Raw genomic sequence first — 10,142 nt, forward strand, 5'->3', positions numbered from 1 at the left:
GCTAATTAAATATTTGCATCGGTGAGCAGTTGTACATATTTGAGTTAATGTAATTGTGCTTCAGGATCCGTTTAGTCTCCATGCAGGAAATGATTTCTCTTTTAGCACACAAACACAGTGTGGTGATCAGCAATAGGTGAAAAGATGGTGTGGAAAGCTGCATCTCATCAAAAAAACACACCAAATGAAATCGAGGGTTACAGCATGAGGAAGGAAGTAATGAAGTACAAATACTTTGTTACTGTAATGATGTCACCGTTCACTGAGGACTCACGCGCAGGACTCTTCACTTTGAGGAGAAATAGTTTATTACAGCAGGTATGTGTACAGACAGTGCAGGGAATTGTGCTATATACAAGTGTGACGGGGTCCAGGCTCCAGGAAATCCAAGGTGGGGAGGACAGGGAAAGCTTCTCTTCGCTCACTCACTGCTCGCTATAGCCACTCTCCAATCATTCAAAACTAAGGATCTGCTCAGGAAAACAGGGCCACGTCCAGAGGAACTAAACACAGAGTGTACACATTAGAATGAAGGCACAGAAATAGCAAGAGTCTAATGCTAAGAGACCTTTAGGAGACCTTCATTACTTTAGGTTTAACACCTTTAAGGGGAGTTATTATTTTGTCACTGCGAGCCTCAAATCAAACTGCTTTGAGATTAAACAGTAACACATGGAATTCATTCCTGTTGGTGTATTAATCACCAGCAATATCACAGAAAAAGAAATAAAAGTGGCAAAACTATGTGTCATAGTCAGGGCTTAAAGTGTTTCCTTTTTCTTGCTTTTGGCCCAACGACTGATTGTAAAGCTCACATGTAAGTCTTCATGTTTTTAAATCAGATATTGGTTCTGTACATGTGACATTATGTTTTTTCATATCCTGAAACGTGCTGCTAAACAAACTGAGGCAGACTAACTGTGCTATTTAAAGGTTGCAGGTTAGTGCAGGATAAACAGGTTAGTTTGCTGCAGAACAGTGTGTGACTGCTGCACAGTGGCTGTGGTTTCATGCTCAGTTTGGTTACATCAAGTGTAGCAGAGATGAGTTTGAAGTTAAGATTCACTGAATTTCACCTTCATACCAGCTGGATAGTGTCTAATAAAAAGAGCATAAACAGTTTACTGTCAGTGTAGAGGATGGAAATCAGTTCAACTAATGAAACATCTGCTGACATCTGGTTGAATTCACTTGTGTAAATCCACAAAGAGCAGCAGGTCAGCTGATCACAGCCTGTACATTCAGAAAATCTACTGGAGCTCTCAGCAGTAATTATACTGAGTCGTGAATGTTTTCCCCACACTGAGCCGTTGCAACTGATTTTAGGGTTCCTCCACCTGCTGAATCCACTTTAACCCCTGACTGCCCATTTTACTGTTTAGAGACAAAGTCACCTTCTACAATGTAGGCAACAAAAAATAGAGCCTTTTTCCTAGTGTAAGTCCAGAAACTCACCTCAGACATGTTGTTCTTTTCCTCACTCCACTGCAATCCTGGAGAAACGCCCCTCTCTGTAGCTTTGCTTCAGCATTTAATAGTGAGTGAGTCCTGCTCCCGTGTCATTCCCTCCATGTCTCGCCTCGACCTTCATGATCCCTGCTATAAATCAAGTTTTCATTCAAATCAAACAAACATGTACTGAGTCAGCTTTTGGCTCCAACCTCTTTACACCGGCTGCTCGGCCTTGACAGCACAAGGTCCTGGACCACGTTTACACGTCTTCATAAGTTAACAGATGTGAAGTATTTTCACATACGGCCCTTAAAGCTTCTGTTAAAACGTTCCACAAAACTTGGTTTAATCAATGTGTGATGTTAAACTGAACCATCAGCTGATGGAAATGTTTATTATTAAACTCCTCGCCTTCATCTGTTTGAAGTTTAACAGGTACACGTCCTTCACTCAGAACATCCTGAAAAGCAGATGCAACAGATGCTGCTGCCTTGGTTTGAAGACACCTGCATGCATACTTGGAAAATCCATCTGTACATGTCAGTAAGTGTCTCACATTATCATTATCTGCTCAATATTCACCCATATCAGCCAAATCAGCCTCAAACTGTTTGTCAGTTCCACTAATCAAAACTCTGTTTCTGGGGGAAAGTCTTCTTGCTGGTTAATAACAAAGAAATAAACTGTTGGTAGATCCACTTTTTACAACGAATCATCCATCAATAAAAATCTAACTCAGTTCCAAAACAACAAATTCAACATTCATATAAAAAATCCAACCCTGCAGGGATCAAACATCTGATCAAACACCAGGGTTGGACACAGACTTTCTAATCTGACATCACAAAGTTATTCTGAAGCTGTAAATCTAATTAAAAACTCCCCAAAACTACTAAGAGAAAACCCTTAAAAGGTTCAGTGATAGAAGGAAAATCCTTTACATGTAAAATCAACAGAGGTTCCTGATAAACAGACTAATAAATGAAGGATAACTGAACAGTTTCTGTGTCATGAGTAAAATTTCAGTGAGTATGAATCATCTGCAGGAAGTAAAAAGGGTTGGAGCTCAGCATCAGTCAGAAGAGGAAGATGAGGTGATGAAGAAGAGAGCGTTCAGTGGAAAAAGGCCAGTGAGTTCATGTAAATGCTGCTTCTGCTGTAAGACACAGACGTAAAAATGCATAAATGCTTCATGATTTTCATTTCTATCCATCATCTTGAACACTGACTATAAATGTGTTCACTTCATTATTGTGTGATTTGGTTTCTTCACGTGTCTCCTTCAGTGCAAATAAAGGACTGTTAGAGTGTGTGCTGTGTGTTTGTCTGAAGCATGACAATCCTTTCCAACAAGTATTTCCAGCTGTTTGTCTCCACTCTGCACTTTAGTCTTTCTTCCTGTCATGTCTGTGTTTGTCCACCAGGTGTCTCCCTCAGCTCATTTTCTCCAAATCAGAAGCTTCAGATTTGTGGAGACGCTCTGCCTGCCAGACACAGCTCAGGGCAAAGCAAAATGTCTATCCTCCACAAGGTGTTGTTGATAAATACAACAAAATAAAACCAGTATCGGTACAAAAAAATGTTTTCTTCTCTTGCTGCCTGGTCTGTCTGGGGGTTGGGGAACACTGATTTGGTTTTTTATATTTAAATGTATAAATAAGTGAGTGTGATCAAGCTTTTCATCTCAAAAAGACATTAAATGTCATCACTGTAGATACAACAATAATAATAATGATGATGATAATATAATATCAAAAAGCTCAAGGATTAATTTTTTTGTTGCATTTTAAAAGTTCAAACCTCAAAGACATTAAGTTTACAGTCATATATGATCAAAGAAAATCAACAATCTTCACATTTCAGAAACTGGAAGCAGCTTTAAATGTGACTAAAATAATGATAAACAATCAATTCTCTAATCATTGACTAACTGATGAATCACTGCAGCTCCAATATATTGTTGCATTTGACAACCCACTACAGCAACTACAGAATAAAACCACTAACCAGACTGATGACAGATTTCAAACATGCTGAATATGAAGAGTAGTATCATTTAAACTCACATGATTATCAGCCATAAGAACAAATTCAGATTTATATTGATGTCAGGTATATAAATGTAAGTACAGTTTGAATCAGTGCAATATTATTTTCACACATCAATGGACCACTGAACTTCTCAGCTTCTAAAATAAATGTAAAGCCTCATTTAGAAACTACACAAGTACATATAATGGTCAGGGATCAACATGAACCTGTCTTCTCTATTTGACTTTAATCAACTCTGCAGTGGCTCCATCTCCATAAAGAAAAAGTCCAGCATAGAGCGGCTGAGTGAATGTGGTCTGGACTCTGTGGAGGAGAGTCATGGTTTCAGAGACGCTGTAGAAAGACAGAATACCTGCTCTGTGATCCAGGTACACTCCTACTCTGGAGGACCGAGGACCTGAGAGGTGAGTTTGGACATTGTTGTGCCAGAAATTTATAACTGTTTGTGTCACAAGTTTAATGCCCAAGATTTGTCATTGTATCCAAATACACATTCATAGGCTCCCCCCTGCTCTGCTGATATTCTTGTATGCGACTACTACACGAACTCCTCCCCCTCTCCACTCCCCCTCCCAGTAACAACGTCCAGTCAGACTCTCTCTACTCAGGACCTGAGAATAATCAGTGAATCTGTCTGGATGATCAGAATAAGACTGTTGTTGTTCCATTCTTGTTACTTTTCTGTTCCCCTCAGATAATAACAGATGTCTGTTTGCTGTGTTTGGATCCAGTGTGATTTCACGTGAATATTTTAAGAATCCAGCTCTGGTCTTTGGCTCTGCTGGTGACAGTAAAACATCCACTTCAGTGACTGTCAGTGAGATGTTTGTCCATTCCTCTCTCAGAATGTCCTGTAGTTTATCTCTGGTCTCTGACACAGCTGCTGTCACATCCTCAAAGTACCTCAGAGGACGAATATTGATGCTGGATGAGTGTGTAGACTCACTGAGTGCTGACAGTGAGGGGTAGTTGTGTAGAAACTGGTTGTGATCCTCTGTGTGTGAGAGCTGCTCCAGCTCGCCGTCTTTCCTCTTCAGCTCAGCGATCTCCTGCTCCAGCTTCTCCTGAAGCTCTTTGACTCGACTCACTTCAGTTTCCTGCTGGGATCTGACCTGCTGCTTCACATCAGAGCTTCTTTTCTGGAGGAGACGGATCAGCTCAGTGAACATCTTCTCACTGTCCTCCACTGCTTTATCAGCAGAGCCATTGATGGCCTCCACCTCCTGTTGAAGCAGCTTCACATCTTTCTCTCGCTCCTGGATTCTCTGCTGGATGTTTAGTCGTCTCCCCTCAAGCTCCTTCTGCTTCTCAGTCCTTTCTGCTGCAGCTGGGACTGTTTCATGGCCTTTATGTTCATCCATTGTGCAGAGATAACAGATACTCTGCTGATCAGTACGACAGAAAATCTTCATCACCTCATCATGACGAGAGCAGATGTTCTCCTGGAGCTTCTTGGAGGGGGCCACCAACTTGTGTTTCTTTAATGGAGCTGCATCATAGTGAGGTTCAAGGTGTTTCTCACAGTAAGAGGCTGGACAAGATAAACAGGACTTGATGGCTTTCAGCTTCCTCCCAGTGCAGACATCACAGGCCACATCTTCAGGTCCAGCATAGCAGTGATCAGCTGGAGCAGCTTGGAGTCCAGTCTTCTTCAGCTGCTCCACTAAAGCTGCTAACATGGTGTTTTTCTCCAGGACAGGCCTCGGTGTGAAAGTCTTCCTGCACTGAGGGCAGCTGTGGATTCCCTTCCTGTCCTCTTCATCCCAGAAACTTTTAATACAGTTCCTGCAGTAGCTGTGTCCACAGGGAATAGTCACCGGATCCTTCAGTAGATCCAAACACATGGAACAAGAGAATGGTTTCACTCGTCCAGCTGAACTCCTTTCTGTGCCATTTCTCCTCTCAGTGTCAGTGACTGTGTGAGTTTCTCTTCCTTATAACTGAAACTAGTCTGAGCTCTGATCTCAACAACATGTTTCTGCAGTGAATGGAGCCTGTCAGCTCTTACATGTCACCACATGTTGGTTACACCCATCTTCAAAGTGCAGATCTGAAGGGGAGGGAACGAGGAAACACGTGGACAGAGAGGAGGTGATGTGTTTAAGAGCAGGAAGAAGAGGGAGGGTTATCAGGCTGTGCTTCACTCCAGGAAGAGGAGCAGTTAGAGAGTGAAACTGTGTGTTTAATCATTTTTATTTACTGCTTCTTCTATATAAATAATTTTTAAAAATCCAGCTTTAATGAACACTGGACAGAAATGTCTCAGGTAACAATAACTGTCAGAACAGCAGAGGCTGCTGACCAAATCAAAGCATATGTAGAGAGCAGGGTTAGGTTAGCAGACATATGCTGGTTGCTTTTATTTATTTATTTATTGCTTTTATAGGCAGCAATCGATGTTGCTGTAACAGGATGAGAACTAGATAAATGCCACTGCATTGCTTTGAACAGTCAGCAGAGTCTGCACATATAATTACAGATATTCCTGCAAAAAGTTAATTACTCAAAAGAATCTTGCATTTTAGTTTTGCATTTATAACAGCTGCTGCAACAGAAATAACCATGTTCTTTACATTCAAATAGCAACAAACCTTTCTGGAACAACTTTCAAGGTTCATGGCGAAGACAAAGATCTAATGACATGAAGACTCCAGTGAAACTTAAAGTATTAGGAACCAGTTTTAATGCGTGACCAACACATTTCCCCTTGTGGCCTTCACCAGGGTCATTGCTAAATACCCTTGTGATTGTGAGAAGACTACTGGTCAAGTCAAAAAGGAATGTATGGTAAAATGACCAATGACCATGTGACATGATCAAGCAAGCATTTTTCTGATCTCTTCACCGCTCAATGGTTTGTTGTCATATTGAACAAAATATTAGGTTCTCTTTGTATATTACACTCAGGCATCAGGAAAGAGTGGTAACTAGTTTATAGTTTTTAGCTAATGACATGTCAATCACAAGACATTGCTCAGAAAACGTGCAGATTCTCAGCTAGATCCACCTTCCACTCTTTACTTACAGTTTCAAAACAGCAAACAAACACACAAATAAGTTGAAGTAATTGTTTCCTGTATGACTTCACTGGTCTCGCATCAGTAAGGACTTTTGCTCCTTGTTGCTTGAGTTAATTGAGGTGGTGAGCATACATTTATCCCCAGACATGTCCATGTACACAAACATTAAACAACTTCTTTCTGACTTTTTTCACACTTTTGCACCACTTCAGAGGAATCCCCTTAACCTCAAATCACTGTTTTCTTAAGGTATGACTTACCTTCACAGCTGTGTGGATTACGCATCATGTCACAGAAGGTCCACAAGCATAGATGCACGTGTGTGTTCATGTCTGTAAGCTATTATTGTTTCATCTCACTGAAAGCACAAATGCCATCCTCTCTCTCTCTATTTTTATATGAGGATGGGGTGGACAAAATAACAGGAACACCTCACAACAGTGATGGCGCTGAGTTGCAAAGCTGCCTGAGCTGCATTAGAGACTGCGCTGGTGTTATTCACCTATAACGTGCTACAGTTCGTGCTTCCCTGTGTGTGTCGCTTACAAGAAGGCCTTTCTTCCTCCTCTCCCATCTTTTCCTTCCTCCTTTTCCCCTCCTCTTCCATTTTTCCTTCCTTTTCCCTCTCCCATCTTTTCCCTTCCTACCTTCCTCCATACCTCCTCCCCCATCTTTTCCTTCCTCATTTCCTTCTCTCCCTCCTCTCCTTGTCCCCCTTCTAGCCCGTTTCTTTTCCTCTTGTTGAATATGAGCGTTTGCAGTAAACAAACATTAAAATGACCAAGGAATGAAGGAAGAGAACGATGTGTGCTTGTCAGCATTCAGCTCACCTGTAAATTTCAAGTGACGACTTCATTGAGGTCGTATGAGCCATTCTTTTACTTTGGTAAACCAGAGTGTTATAGACAGTGTTGTTGTTAATGTATTGTAACGTTCACAAGAACCAGACGGTTGGGGTCTCAGTTTGTCCGTTTATTTGGCACATAAGCCAGCGGGTTGTTAACTCAGGGGGAAGCGCTCTCGAACTACACCTCTCTTCAGCCTGGCCCACACACAGAACAACCAGGTCCCCCCACCCCTTCCTGTACACCACAACCAAACATGAACCTTAAAGGAACAACAACAGTGTGCAGGATCACCAACATGTCACTGTACAATAACATTTAACCATCGTTACACTGCCCCCCCAGCAATAAGTTCCTCGTCCCCGAGGGAACGACACAGTCTCTGAGGCGGGGTGGTAGCCTACGTTCCCTCCTTGACCTCCTGAGCCCCTGAGGTGGACGCGGAGCTTCGGGGCTTTGGGGTGGAGAGTCCGAGGGAGGGGAACGCAGCCCCGGTCGGGGGTCCCTCTGAGCAGGGTCACGGACGCTCTGTACACGTCCCTCTGGAAAGGAGGGGAGGGACTGCCCTCTGTAGGGGGCCATCCGGTCTCTGTGCAGCGCTACTATCCTCCCCCTAGGAGGCAACTGCACCCTGTAAACAACCTCCCCTACTCGCTCTAGGACGCTGCAAGGCCCCACCCAGCTGCTATCCAGTTTAGGACACCGTCCCTTCTTCCTCTTTGGGCTGTAGACCCACACCAGCTCCCCAGCATGGAAGTGCCTCCCCTTAGTGGTGATGTCGTAATTCCTCTTTTGGCGCAGGCCTGCCTTCGCCAGCTGCTCTCGGGCGTAGGAATGTGCAGAATCCAGCCGGTCCTGCAGCTTCCTTGCGTAGTCCCGGCCCGGTGGTGCCTCTGGCGCGTCCGGGGGCTTCCCAAAAGCCAAGTCTGCAGGAGTTCTCAGCTCTCTCCCTAACATGAGCAGGGCAGGCGTACATTGGGTGGAGTCCTGTACTGCCGACCTGTAGGCCATGAGGGTAAGGGGAAGATGGTAATCCCAGTCCCGTTGGTGTTCTGAGGTAAGGATGGCTAGCTGCTGGGCCAGCGTCCTGTTAAACCTTTCCACCAGCCCATCGCTTTGGGGGTGAAGTGGGGTGGTGCGGGTTTTCTTAGTCCCAAGGCGTTCACACATGGCAGCAAATACCTTGGACTCAAAGTTACGCCCCTGGTCACTGTGGAGGGTCTCTGCTGTTCCAAAGCGGCTGAACATCCCCTCCACTAATACATCAGCGACCGTCTCAGCCTCCTGATCTGGGATGGCGTATGCTTCCGGCCACTTGGTAAAATAGTCCATGGCCACAAGAACATAGCGGTTTCCTCTGTCTGTGCAAGGAAATGGGCCCATGACGTCCACAGCTACTCGCTCCATTGGGGCTCCTGCTGGTTGCTGCTGAAGCTGAGCCCGGGACTGGTCCTGTGGCCCTTTGTGTGAGGAACATGCATCACAGCTGCGGCAAAAGTCCTCCACGTCCCTCCGCTGTTGACCCCAGTAATAGCCCTGGCGGAGGCGGCGGAGAGTCTTGGAGACCCCAAAGTGGCCGGAGCCAGTGCTCCCATGGCAGGCTTCCAGCACAGCTGACCTCAGCGACCTTGGCACCACAACCTGCCACCTCTCCTCCCCCGTGGCAGGATCCTTCCAGGCACGCTCCAACACCCCCTCCTTCAGCCTGAGAGCTGCAAACTTGGCCCATAGCCCCCTGGTACAGATGGAAAACCCAGTGACCTCATCCCAAAGGGGTTGCTCCCCCTTCTCCAGCCACTGCAGGACCGGCAGCAGGTCCGTGTCTTGTTCCTGCCGTGCCCTCCACTCCGCTGCATCCACCACCAGAAGAGCCCTGCAGGCGAGCTGTGCTGCTCCGTCTATTGTCGTGAGTTCCCGCTCTATTTCCTCTCGCTTCTCACAGTAACGGCAGCCAGCTGCAGCACATGGGCGGCGAGAGAGGGCGTCTGCGTTAGAATGGTGCGTCCCTGCTCTGTGCTCCACAGTGAAATTGAAGGCTTGGAGCTCCTCCAGCCAGCGAGCCACCTGTCCCTCTGGCTCCCTGAAAGACATCAGCCACTGAAGGGCAGCATGATCAGTTCTGATAACAAATGCTGTGCCGCACAGGTAGTACTTAAAGTGTCTCACCCCCGCCACCACAGCCAACAGCTCTCGTCGTGTGACACAGTAGCGCCGCTCACTCCTGTTCAGGACCCGGCTGAAGTACGCCACCACCTTCTCCCCTTCCGGCCCAACCTGCGACAACACCACTCCCAGCCCCACATTACTTGCGTCAGTGTCCAGGACAAAAGGCAGGGCGGGGTCAGGGGGGGCAAGGACTGGGGACTCTGTCAGCGATCTGCGGAGGGTGTCGAACGCCTGCTGACAGTCCCGGGTCCAGATGAAGTCACAGTCCTTCTGCAGCAGGTGGAAGAGTGGTGCGGCTATGGAGGAAAAGCCCTTCACAAACCTCCTGTAATAAGACGCCAGTCCTAGGAAGCTTTTGAGCTGTTTCTGATCTGCTGGTGTGGGCCACTCGGTAATGGTGTGAATTTTTTCCTCCAACGTGCTGATGCCCTCACGACCCAGCTTGTGGCCCAGAAACTCCACCTCCCTCCTCATGAAGTGGCACTTGTCAGGGTGCAGCTTCAGGCCTGCAGCTGCCACCCTCTCCAACACTTGTCTCAGGGCATCCAGGGCAGCATCAAAGGAGCTCCCGTGCACTAGAAGGTCATCCAGGTAAACCAGACACCGT

At 45.8% G+C, this 10,142-nt stretch overlaps 1 long non-coding RNA gene across 1 annotated transcript; it reads right to left on the minus strand.

The window, feature by feature from the left end:
* Nucleotides 1-285: 285 nt before the first annotated feature.
* On the minus strand, nucleotides 286-3,163 carry LOC120718475. Its single transcript, XR_005692501.1, has 2 exons — nucleotides 1,456-3,163; nucleotides 286-503 (listed from the first exon to the last, which is right to left on the minus strand). It is a non-coding gene; the product is annotated as an uncharacterized LOC120718475 (long non-coding RNA).
* Nucleotides 3,164-10,142: the final 6,979 nt, after the last annotated feature.

This window comes from Simochromis diagramma, unplaced genomic scaffold (assembly GCF_900408965.1).
Source record: "Simochromis diagramma unplaced genomic scaffold, fSimDia1.1 OVJJ01000141.1, whole genome shotgun sequence".
Lineage (NCBI taxonomy): Eukaryota > Metazoa > Chordata > Actinopteri > Cichliformes > Cichlidae > Simochromis > Simochromis diagramma.